At 36.4% G+C, this 13408-nt stretch overlaps 1 long non-coding RNA gene across 1 annotated transcript; it reads right to left on the bottom strand.

The window, feature by feature from the left end:
- Nucleotides 1–9273: 9273 nt before the first annotated feature.
- Nucleotides 9274–11461, bottom strand: LOC308610224. The gene is made up of 2 exons (XR_014014457.1): nt 11392–11461; nt 9274–9544 (listed from the first exon to the last, which is right to left on the bottom strand). It is a non-coding gene; the product is annotated as an uncharacterized lncRNA (long non-coding RNA).
- Between the last annotated feature and the right edge of the window lie 1947 nt (nt 11462–13408).

Raw genomic sequence — 13408 nt, 5'->3', positions numbered from 1 at the left:
TTAATTCAAAGAATTTGCCTTTGTAAGATCTCCATCACTTTTCACCATTGTTCCCATGCATGTTCCTGTTAAGAGTGCCTGATTCTGTTGCTAAGCAACCTTGCAGTCTTGTTGGCTCATGATGATGAACTAATAATTATTTAAAATGTGTCTGTTTGGATAGGGTCTTTTAAAGAATATCGTGATACTTTTGTGTAAGAGGCTGGGTAAGAGGGTTCTTCATTTCAACTTACAGTTCGACAGGAATATAAGTGATAGAATGATGTTTTCCAGAAGAGTTGGAAGAATGCCAAGAGTACACTAAAAAGCACTAGGTCTTACTTCCTCCCGGTATGCTTTTTTTCTAGAAAAGGTTAAAAGTCAGTCAGATGACAAGTCAAGAAATTTACCAAAGGACTTCAAAGAAATATGAGGAACATCAATATTCCTTTTATTGACTAGATTAAATTATTATGTTTTCCCTTCTCATCCCAAATTCTTAAGAAAAATTGTCAAGCCATACTATGTTGAAAAATAAGTCCCATGTAAGCGAGACATGGGTATTTGAATTTTATCAGGCTTCCAGAGAAAACTAAATTGTTGATTAAATCCTCATCCTGCTTGCTCTTGTCCCAGACATCCCTCTCCAGTTCAGGAATATCCTCCTTTAAATAGCTTATTTAACCATATGGGACTGATGCCAGTAGCCTTAATATTTTCTGTACGCTATACTGCGATATAGAAGGGGACTACCATCATATCTCTAGCATGTAGTGAGAGTTAGTAAATAGCATTCCCAGTGTGTATCTGGAAAAACAAAAAGGTTGTTCCTTTAAACCATCTTTTTTGGTGATAAAGCAAAGAATCAAAGGTATTTCATTACTAAAGAATCCGAGAATGTCCTAACTCTAAGAGAAAAACACTTCTAATGTCATCTCAAAATCCATCCAATCCAGAAGCAGAGCTGATGGTGCTACCAAGAGACAGAGTCTCCTTGTGGTGACACCACCTTCAAAAGTTTTGCAAGGTACCCCCAAACATTACCAGTTTTCTTTACAACCTTGCTTGTCTCTAGTATTTAAAGACACATCTGATACTTATTGATTCTATTTATATTTTGAGGGTGATCCCTTCTTAGGGATATCATCTCATATGCAAAGTTAAAAGTATTGATCATTTTTCTCTCCTAAACTTAAACTATTATAATTTATGTTTAAGGCAGCCAAATTTAACAGCTTTGGGGCCATAAAGGTGAGTGTTTAAATCTTGGTTCACTGTTCTGGAGGTGGTATATGGCCACTCCAGGTATCAGTTTTCTTACTTATAAAATAGGGTTTGCAGTGCTTTCTTCACAGATAAAGGATTAAATTTGATATGCTAACATAGTGTCTACCATATAGTGTACATTAAATGTGAGCCCTCTTTCCTATCTCCACTGGGTGTGGCCAACTTCTAGTTTTCTAGGATTTACTAGAAAATTTCATACCTTCTAGGAATATATGGCTTCTGATCATATTCCCTTACCATCTTCATTTTACTAAACTAAAGGCTCTTAATTTTTTTGTAATTCCCACATTCTTATTTCCTATCTCAGCTACTTTTCTGTTAATTTTTTAGAATTCAGTTTATTTTAGCAGGCATGAATTGAGGTAAGGGGAATTACAGTAGGTCCTGTGGTTACAAATGTCAACAGGATCCCTGTTCTCAGGTACCTTACAGTCTAGTGTCAAGAGTAGTAAACAGACAAAAAATTGCAATTTGACCTGATAAATTCTGTGATATTGGTAAGCCTGTGACAACACAAGGGAAATATCTAAATCAGATTAGGGAGGATGGGAGATTAAAGGTAAAGGAGCTTGCCGTACTTGTAGGCTTTTCTCTAGAGTTGGCAAACATCTTTACCTGTGTTCAAGGTTTAGATTGACCAAGACAGCCTTCACATTCCTTTCAGCTTAATAAAACTTTAGACAGGTTTCTTCCTGACTTATAGGCCCTTGACCTCCCCTTATTTAGAACATTCACTCTAAAAAACATGCAAATTCTTTTTTCACCCCTTTGACACGTAAATCTTCTTCTAGTAATCTTGCCAGATTTACAACCCAGGAATGTCTTTCTCACGGACATGGGAGCCATTTTTCGAAATGTAATCATCAAGAAAGATAGCACCACATTCTCTGTGGGAGGGCAAGAGTCTAACTTCAATAAGTGCTGATTAGCAAACACAGATGGCCTAATCACATTAACCAGTCTCCTCCTAATGTCCTCCAGTACCAGTCCACTAGCTCACTCCAGAATTGGTAAACTGTCCCACCTTTTGTTTCAGCAGAGTTTAGTCCAATCTCTCTCTCCAATTGCAATCGTTTTCAATAAACTTTCCCTTGCCTGTTTAAGTCTGTCCTTGGACAGGATGCATCCAGGTTTTGTACAAGGGGGAAAAACTGATTTTTGCCCAATAATCTACTCACTGATGCCTGGCACTTGGTCAACTTTTGTAATTGCTGATTAAAATAAGTCCATCATGTCAATGTCTAGGGGGAAATGTTTTCAATGGCTCTAAACACTTTGAGCAGTGATCAATGAAATCTCTGAGTTCACCATCTTCTAACTGGAACTAGAATTATTTTTCCAAAAATATATTTCTTTACACTTATGCACAAAATGAGCCTCTGCCTCAAAGAGACTGTGAGTAGGCTCAAGTATCCACTCGTCCTAATAGCTTTATACTCGTTCTTTTGGTATTTCAATTATCTCAAGTGTTCAGAATCATGAATAAAGTTGGGAGCAATTCATGATGATGTTAATCAACTATAAATTACTCAACAAGGGCTCCCCTTATTATACTCTCCATGAAGCTCCCTAGAGGATCAGCTCAGGTACTGGCCTCATGCACAGTCTACATTGAGAGGATTTCCAATAATTGATGGTTTTAGCCAAAATTTTGAATTCTAAAAATGGATGGAAATTTGGAAATTCTAAATCAATCATAGCAAATTACAAATTATCATCAAGAAAGACTGCATAATAAAAATTTCTAAAGGTTACTGTAGAAATTAAGCTTAAATTCAAATTTAATTCTAAGGTAAATAAAAATATGTACTCCATTTTCTTTTTTTCATTATAAAATTTATAAAACCAGAATTTTCCTTCTAATGTGCGCATTGGGTGTACTTGCTTTTTCTTTCCAAAAAACGTTTCACTAACTTAAGGACATATACAACATATGGCACCTTAGAATTAAGGAAATATGGGAGAATGATTTTGATTACCTCCTCATGCTACATGAAAATTCATTACTTCAAACTTTCTTGAGCAGTTTTTAAAAAGATGCCAGTTATCTAACTCATACAAACACCCATATACATATGTACATCTTTCTTGTTGGGGAACAGACTTATATTAGTGTAAATAAGTGGTCATTAAAGTTAATGGGTTCATTTTATATAGTTATAATTTAAGATATAGTAGAAATTGGTTTGAACATGATATATACCTTTTTGAAATATATTAGAGACTTATAGAACCACCTCACAGTGACTGTATTTGTCCATTATGAGGTTTAGAATATACTTTACTACTTAAATGAGTTGAGTATGATATTTTATCATTATACCTTTGCTTTTATCATATATTGTGGATGTAGAGTCTTTGGTCAGAAACACCCTCTATATTATAAAAACATCATTATAGAAAAATGCAGTATTCTTTTAATATATAATTTAACATGAAACTAGGACAGATTTTCAGCAGAAGAAGGGAGCTGCATATATTTGGCTTTTACTGGCAGGCCTGTTTCTGCCCAGTAATTACCCAGTCTTTACGTACATGTTACAGTTCAGTGCTTTTAAGGAAATCCAGCTTTCTTTGCTCTCTGATCTTTTCTGCTCACAAAATACTTAGCAAACACATAGCTATTAGCTCCATAGGAAGTGGTTGTATATATCAGGTATTTTTCACAAGCCCACTTAACCAAGGTACCAAGTAATTTGACTAGAATCCAAACCAAATCAGTTGAAGAGCTAAGTGTGCAAAAAATCCTGTAACACACTACATTCCAATGAGCCACAGTTTTATTAACACTGCATCACTTAGCAAACTCAGATGGGGTCTTTGGGTCTTTATGTTGAGTTTCTTTAATTGGCAAATGCTTAAGAGCACACTTTATTTATTGATTGATTGATTTATTAAAGAATCATCTTTTTTTTTAATTTATTTATTTTTGGCTGTGTTGGGTCTTCATTGCTGCACGTGGACTTTCTCTAGTTGCGGGAGTGGGGGCTACTGTTCGTTGTGGCGCCCGGGCTTCTCATTGCGGTGCCTTCTCTTGTTGCAGAGCACAGGCTCTAGGCACGTGGGCTTCAGTAGTTGTGGCACACGGGCTCAGTAGTTGTGGTGCATGGGCTTAGTTGCTCCACGGCATGTGGGATCCTCCCGGACCAGGGCTCGAACCTGTGTCCCCCGCATTGACAGGTGGATTCTTTTTTTTTTTGCTGTACGTGGGCCTCTCACTGCTGTGGCCTCTCCCGTTGTGGAGCACAGGCTCCGGATGTGCAGGCTCAGCAGCCATGGCTCACGGGCCCAGCCGCTCCCCGGCATGTGGGATCTTCCCGGACCAGGGCACGAACCCGTGTCCCCTGCATCGGCAGGCGGACTCTCAACCACTGTGCCACCAGGGAAGCCCCGACAGGTGGATTGTTAACCACTGCGCCACCAGGGAAGTCCCTAAGAGCCCACTTTAAATGCAGTTACCCAATGACATCATGATAAGAAATGCTATAGGAATATAGGCATAGAAAAAAAAATTATCATCACTCACATATGCCCTGAGCATTTTCTGCTGAAGAGAGAATCTGAACTCCATAATGAGGGTACTAATACATTACATGCTTCTGACAGTAAGTTCTTATCACTTGAGAAATATCATTAAACATTATATCTCTGCAGCTTAATCCTTCTTAACCTGAAATATACCTTTAGAAATAATATTTTAACAGTTTGAGAAAATTCAGCTATTACATAGCTATTTATCTAAATATTTACGTGAGATAATTATGAAGGCATTCTATTAATAATTTTGTGAAGACATTGTAATAACAATTTAGTCTTAGAATTTTAGAAAAAAAAATAAACCAATAAAAAGGTACTTCTTCTGGTTCAAACTGTACAAATGAAAATTCTGAAGCTAAGTAAATTGGGCAAAGTATGTTGCTGTTTCATAAGTTAATGAAAGTAAATTTATTTATTAAATTTTTATTTATTTATAGTTTCATGGGTTTATCACACATAAGGTTCAGGTGTATAATATTATATTTTGACATTTATATAAACTACAGTGTGCTCACCACCAAAAGGTTAGTTGTCAACTGTCATCATATTGTTGACCCCCTTTACCCATCTTGCCCTCCCTCCACCCCCTTCTCCTCTGCTAACCACTACTCTGTTCTCTGTATCTATTTGTTTCAGTTTGGTTTCTTCATTCATTTTGTTTTGCTTGTTTTTATATGCCACATATGAGTTAAATCATATGGGATTGGTCTTTCTCCATCTGGTTTATTTCACTTAACATAATACCCACAAGGTCCAGCCATGTTGTCCCAAATGCCAAGATTTCATCTTTTTATGGCTATTCTTCCATTGTAAGTGTGTGTGTATCTTCTTTATCCATTCATCCATCAGTGAACACTTAGGTTGTCTCCACATCTTGTCTATTCTAAATAATGCTGTGATGAACACAGGGGTGCATATATCTTTTCAGATTAGTGTTTTTGTATTCCTTGGATAAACACCCACAAGTGGAATAGCTACATCATATGATAGTTCTAGTCTTAATTTTTTGAGGAATCTCCATGTGATTTACCATAGTGGCTGCACTAATTTACATTCCCACCAAAAGTGCACAAGGGTTCCCTTTTCTTCACTTCCTCTCCAGCACTTATTTCTTGTCTTTTTGATAATAGCCATTCTAATGGGTGTGAAGTGATATCTCCCTGTGGTTTTGATTTACATTTCCCTGATAATTAGTGATGTTGAACATTTTTCACATGCTTGTTGGCCATCTATATACCTTCTTTGGAAAAATATCTATTCAGTTTCTCTGCTCGTTTTTTAATTGGATTGTTAGCTTTTTTGTTGTTGAGTTGCTTGAATTCTTTATCTATTTTGGATATTAGATACATGATTTGCAAATATCTTCTCCCATTTGGTAGGTTTTCATTTTGTTGATGTTTCCTTTGTTGTACAGAAGCTTTTTAGTTTGATAATAGTCCCATTTGTTTAGTTACGCTTTTGTCTCCTTGCCTGAGGAGGCATATGCAGAAAGATATTGCTAAAACCAAAGTCAAAGCGAATACTGCCTATGTTTTCTTCTAGGAGTTTTATTGTTTCAGATCTTACATTGGAGTCTCTAATCCATTTTGAGTTGATATCTATGTATGGTATAAGATAGTGGTCTAGTCTCATTCTTTTGCATGTGGCTATCCAGAAAAACTAAATTTAGATGCTCTCCATCCTTTCATCAAATTTTCAACCCATTCAGATTAATCTGCAAAACTTCATCAAGAGGTTTGAAGGTAGAGAACTTTTTACTGTCTAGCTGATTTTTAAGAGTGATTAGGGCAGAGTTATAAATCAAATTACTGCAAAAAACATTCTGGCTAGTCCATGTCAGTCACTTTCCTAAATTTCAAGGTTATTGACTGCTCAACTTATCTTATGACTTTAAATTTGAAAGCCTCAAATTAGCAACAAGTTCTCATAGGATTCAAAGCAGTAGGGGTTTTACAGAATGATTCTGTTAAATTAATCCTTTCCTCATTTGAAACATAGATGATTAAGATACATATTAATTTATTCAGAAAAGTCATACATTTTTTCAATGGAAAAAATCTTCCCTTCTGTGCTCCCTAGGGCTATTTGTGTGCAAAATTTAACAAACATTGGTTCAACTCTTTTTTTTTTCTGATTCAAAACTTCAGCATGAGAGATGATTAGTTGGATGGCTAACGAGACAGTAATCTCCTCAAACATCTTTTAACCCACTTGTACATTCTACATGAAGCAGCAGCTCAGTAACTGTTGAATGAACGAGTGGACAGATCCCACTTACCCAGAAGACTGAATTCTTCTTTAAGAATCTTCTTTAAGAGGTTTAATTTTGCGGTCAAATGTTTAGAAATGGAAATCGAACTCAAAGTTCCACTTGACTTATAACGTGACTTCTGTCCTCAGCAGATGGTTAAAAAGGTTAGTTCTACCAGTGGCTTCAGAAAACACACAAAAGGTGTTAGCAGAACCATGATATTTACGGTATACATTTGATTGTTTCAAGAACTGAGTGAACAGGTAGTACTTGTAAGGGCAATCAGGTGCCAGTTTCAATGGTCAGGCCTGAACTGCAGGGGTTCCACACTCAGCCCTGCTACTTGTTAATTCTGGCTTCACTCATTATGCTTCCCGATGCTGCCACACAGCTCCTTATTTTGAGGTAACAGGTGATCTGACTATGCTTTTTTGTTTGTTTGTTTTTCTAACGTTACACAGAAAGCTAGAGTCAAAAATTTGTGTGTAGTCTGAGAATGATACTTTGGATATATTGCTATTTATGATAAGCCCCGATTTACATGTTTACTTCGAACTGGAAAAAAATTGCTAACTAGAATTTCCCCCGTAAAAGGAATTACTGACAATGTCTTCCTCCTTAACCACATGGACCTATATCAAGGCTGCTTATCTGTGCAAGATACCAAAGTTGTTACCACAGGACTATGCTATCACAAGCAGATTTTCTGCCAGTGGGCTGGGCCAGCTTTTGCAAACTACAGGAAACCTGGGTTCCTAAAATAACCTAAGGGACACCCCTGATCTAAACTCAAACAGAATGGGGTTAATACATAAATCCTTGCAGGAAGTTTGGACACTGAAAAGATCTGTCACTGAGGATGGCGATTCAGCTTAACAAATGAGGCAATGAGACTGATGGAATACGCCCTTTCCAGAGAAGTTACAAGGACTTCCGTTGATACTATCAGTATTTCCACAGTCCTCTGTTTCCAGGAGGTTATATATAGTATCACAGAAGAACCCTGAGAACAGATAATCAAGCCTTTATAAAGAATCAGAGAAATATATTAAATGTCTCTTAACAAGGAAAATTGAACTTTTTTTACTAACAATAACCATTATTATCATTATAGAATTATTATATTGTTCTTAATATTTTATTATTAAATAAATATTATCTGCAGGGAAGGCAGATTGGCATCACATAAGTGTTACGTCACTGAAAACTAATCAATACACAAAACAATGTGCTAAGGCTACACTAGGGAGTCTCACTTCTGATCTCAAGGTTCTGCCAGGTTATCCCAATTTCTCAACAAAACTCTTTATCAAACTTATTGTATCTTATCCCGCACTATATCGGAACTGTTTTAAAAGGGATCTTGTTAGTCATTTTCCTTAAAAAAAAAAAAGAGAAATCCAAGTCATGCCTTTTCTATGAAATCTTTGGAGGTTGCTATGACAATGTTATTTGTAGCTCAGCCCACAATTCATATTCTTCAGCTTTTACCCAAAGTAACCTGGTTCTGCTTGCTAGGTATCATCTTCTAAGACTCCAAGAGATATTGCCAAAGCTTTCTCCAGAGACTAGGATTGGAAAAATGACGGCATTATTAAATGCTGAACTTTACAAAAATCATTTCTATTTTGAGCACCCTAACATAGTTATCTTCATTTTGCATAATCCTTTTTTTTTTAACAAGGATGTATATTTTTACATGGTTGCAATTACAGCAAACACAGAGTTTTGTGTTATTCCTTCACCATTTCCAATAACGAAAGCATTTTTCATATATTACAATTGGGGGATTATTTTAATGTTAAAGAATACATGATATTTAATGGATACAATCTATATTTAATTTAATCCGCTTCCTATTACTAGCTATTTGTCTTCATTTTTTTCCTTATTACAGATAGATTCACAAATAATATTATTATGAATATTTTTTTCCTCTACAGAATTGTTTCTTTGAATGAGACAGGGGTTATGGTTTGTTTGGCTTGTATCGACAGTATTTATAAAAGTGTAAATCTGAATGTGTTTAGGTGAGGCAAGTACAGTAACCTGTATTCCCATTGCCTTCCCCCAGGCCAACATTGTACATTTAGATTACCTGCTTGACCCTGAAAGCATTTGAATTTTTGACTCCTGGATTACTGGGTCAAAGGCGTAAGTATCTTTATGACTTTCAATAACAATGATCATTTAACTCTTCTAAACCAGTTATACATGTATTTCAATGTCACCAACTTTCATTTATTTGAGTACTTTCCAAACGTTAGGTGCTGTATAGGCATTGGGGACACAATGAGCAAGTAAGACAATGAACAGGGAGTTACAATGCAGTCTGAATTAATAGAACTTAGAATAGGGTACTAAGGGAACCCATAAGAGAAGCAGAAACAAGTCTTCTCCAAATCGGGTCATTACATGGGGAAGTGGTAGCAAGTAGAAGAACGGAGGAAGGAGAGAAGTCCAGGCAAAGAGAGCACCACATGCAATGGCCTGGACAACATAAAGCAAGCATATTTTAAGTATTATGAGAATGGAGAGGGTGAGGTTAGTGTTGAAAGACATGAATATATATGAAAAAGCATATATATATGATTTTATAATGTAGTCATCATTAGGTATCATTTAATAATTTTTTGTCAAATTTACTAACTATATAAGCATGTTATACGTGTAAAGTAGATTTAGTATGCATCGCATCTAAGAAAATCCGATTCCTGACATAATCAGCAGAATGAAAAGTGACACAGAGATTAGAAAACTCCCCAGCACTTGAGAGAAGAGAGGTTTGTGCAGTTTGATGGCAGCACAGGCCCATGTGTAGGAGAAGGGGAGGTGATGGAGCAGCAGGGATAGGTTAGAACAGTTGGAGTGCCTGGAGGGCCAGGCCAAGGAGTTCACTTTGTATTAACTCAATGGTCAATGAAATTACATAGCCATTTTAGAGGAAACAAAATTATAATTAAAACTGTAGAGGAAACACTCATTCCTTTCACTAAAGCAAAATGCAGAACATCCTGGTGTCAGCACTGGAAAACAATCTCCAGGTAATTGAAGCAGGAAAACCACATCCATTTAGGGGTTCTCTCATTTTCATTATGACTGCTACCACCATAGCAGCCTCTAGGCTTCCATTCTAACACTTTTGTCCAGGTATGGAGCAATCAAAAACATCTTGCTTTGTTTCACTTTAGTACAAATGATATAGAAAAGACATCAAAAGAATTTATTAAGTGATAAGAGAGAATAACTGGGAAACAAAGCGTGTGTATGAAATATATAAACAGTCTAGTTTACAAAGAACTACTTTATTCTTTATAGAACACTGTTAGCCCATAGTCCATGTTATTCTACATTGGACACCAAGTATCTGTTAACCCTATGAAATAATATGTAAGACATTATGTGCACTTATATAGTCTTTGTATACAGGATGTGATGGAAGAGGACCTCTACCAATAGATAGAAAAGAAGTTCTTGTAATTGTGTGTTATGCAAGCCAAAAGCGGATGGGGTAATTTGCCAGAAATAATACTATAAGGGATATAAGTAATTTGGTCCAAGTACTCCACTCTCTGGGTTGCATTATTCAAGAGTAAATTTTAGAATGTCTGGAAGCAGAGGTCTTACCCAGTGTTCGAGACATATGAGGTCTCTGAGAATTTCTCTGAAATCACACTGAACATCTTGTGTACATGTATGTGTGTGTGTATATCTCCTGGGAAGTCTTTAAAAGGCTCATAAGCTCTTTTGTGGCACTTCTTCAATTCACTTCTGTGCTGGACCTCCCCATTTATGAAAGCAGAAGTTTCAGCCTCTGAGACTTTGGGCACAAGTCAGCAGGTGGTGACAGCTTTCTCTTCCAACACTGCATCTTTTAAGCATTCTTAAGAAAGCAAGCAGCCATCAGTTATGAACATCATTCAGGTGACGTTCTGTATGTATGAACTGTATTTGAGATTAAAAGACGGGGAAGAGATGGGAAGTGAGTAGACATGAGACTATTATAGGGCTCAGGAGAAAAGTGGCAGAATCTAATTACGATGGGATGAGTGGGAATACAGAAATGAGGATGGGCAGAGGATGCACATCTTGGTATTTGGTATATACCGCAGGGTTTTTTTTCACCAAGTTGTCATTCTGTGTTTGGAAAACAAAATTGGGGGGAAAATGAAATCAAAGAGTAAGTCAGTGCTTGGCATATAATAGGAATGTAATAAATTTTGGAAAGACTCACACTACCATGGTGAAACTTTTAGTACTAAACATATATTTAGGATTAAACATATATTCATTTGCAGAACAGACAGAAGTTGGACTTTTATATTACTAATGCTTACAATACTTCAACTTCTGGTCATCTTATACAAGTTCATTAGACCACTGATCGTTGTTGCAATGGAGTTCTGAAAGTTTAATTTTGAGATGTGAATGAGAAATGAGGTCATGGCATAGATGAAGACAGGCAATGAAACTATAAAATTGGTAAGCTTGGTCTATGAGAACCTATATGAGCAAAGAATCTGAAAAAGAATAGATATATGGATATGTATAACTGAATCACTTTGCTGTACACCTAAAACTAACACACTGTAAATCAACTATACTTCAATAAAATTAATTTTTAAAAAATTAATTAGTTAAAATTAAAAAACATTAAGCTTGGTGAAGTGTAGTTGACCTCATTCAGGAAAGTAGAAGTAGGCGCTGGTTCTGGAGGATACAGGAGTGGTTTGAATAGAGAGAGGGCCAACTTTACTTCCTAACAGTAAGTTAAAATTAGGGGAATACAGAGATTATAGAATAATAATCAGAAAGTGGCCTAAATGTAAGAAGCAGGCTGGCTCTTCTTATACTAGAGAAAGAGAAAGCTAAATTTGTGGTGGAGATGGTAGGGGAATCATTTGAAACAATCCAGATTTCAATTGAAGTGAAGAGGTCAGAAAATATTAAGGATAAATAAAGCTTAGTTTATTCATTAGGAACATGGAAATTAGGAACATGGAAGTTAGAGTTAGTAAAAACCAGTCTCAAAATGGTAATTCTCTAATTCTGAACTAATCAGAAAAAAATATGAACTATAGTGCACATTAAGTCAATGTTGAGGAAAATGATGTATTTATTGGAGTACAATTCAGTTGTTATTTTACAATGCTTTAACAAAAGTACACACTAAATACATAGAATTTATATATACTATAGTATAAGTATACTTTTTAGCATAGAAAATTACAAAATTATCTAATCACTTAAAAGAAAATAGCATTATCCTTCTCACAAAGTTCTGAAATTAAAGAAAAAAATTATGAAGATATAAACTATTCACTGAAGTTTCTGAAATAATCAGAAAGCTTGAATCAAAGAGAGATTGCATTTAAGGAGGATGTGTTATTGTTTAATTCAATGGTTAAAGAAACAGAAAAATTAAATGGGAACACTTTTCTGTTAAACTTTCCCCTCGGGCAGCTGGTATAAATAAGGGAGCTAGCATGGACCCTCCATTTCCCTTGAACAGGTGTTAACTTCTTCCTGTTTAGAGGGTTTCACTTCATGGTTAAGAGCATGGCCTCTGGGCTCAAATATTTTGTGCCTGAATCCTGGACATGTCACTTGTTAAGTTTGCAACTTTTGGCAAGTTGCTTACTTTCTCTAAGCCTCAATATTTAACTGTGTAATGTGGATAATATTTGTGAGGGTTAAATGCCACTGACAAATGGTAACTGGTATACATTTAAGCGCTCAATAAATTTGTCTATCAGGAGGAGTTTGGACATCGAGGGAGATGGTAGATAGATTCAGAAGGGAAATGTGAGAATTCATTTAGAGTGAACAGTTTCGAGGAAGATGACAACTGAAAGGGGGATCCTCCTTCCCATTCAGCTGCTAGAAAAAGAGGTGTGTTTAACAGAACAGAGAAAACAGGCTGAAATCCGGTGGCCCTGTGGGCACTGGAGGAGGGGAAGCATGTTAGGAGTGTTTCACACACAGACCGAAGAAGCTAAATACTACACATCCAACAGAGCTGCGGATATCTATTTCAGTATGTCTGTGGGTCTATCTGTACAATGTTTCTCTTGAAAAGTCAGCAAGCGCTGTGAAGATAGAGCTCCAATCCTCTCTGACACTTGTTTAAGGGAGGGGAGGCAGCAGAGAAATCTCAGGGTGGAAGACAACCTACAAATACCTGCAGGGACATACATGACTACTTTCCACTTTCCTCCTGGTGTCAGAAGGCAAACAAGCTAGCACCTCTGTCTTGGACTTCCCAGCCTCCAGAACTGTGAGCAATAATTGCTGTTGTTATAATCTACCCAGTTGGTGGTATTTTGTTATAGCAACATGATTGGAGTAAGATAG

Source organism: Mesoplodon bidens (genome assembly GCF_964165515.1).
Source record: "Mesoplodon bidens genome assembly, contig: HAP1_SCAFFOLD_445, whole genome shotgun sequence".
NCBI classification, from domain to species: domain Eukaryota; kingdom Metazoa; phylum Chordata; class Mammalia; order Artiodactyla; family Ziphiidae; genus Mesoplodon; species Mesoplodon bidens.
The sequence above is the reverse complement of the archived record's forward strand: the minus strand, read 5'-3'. Positions and strand labels throughout refer to the sequence as shown.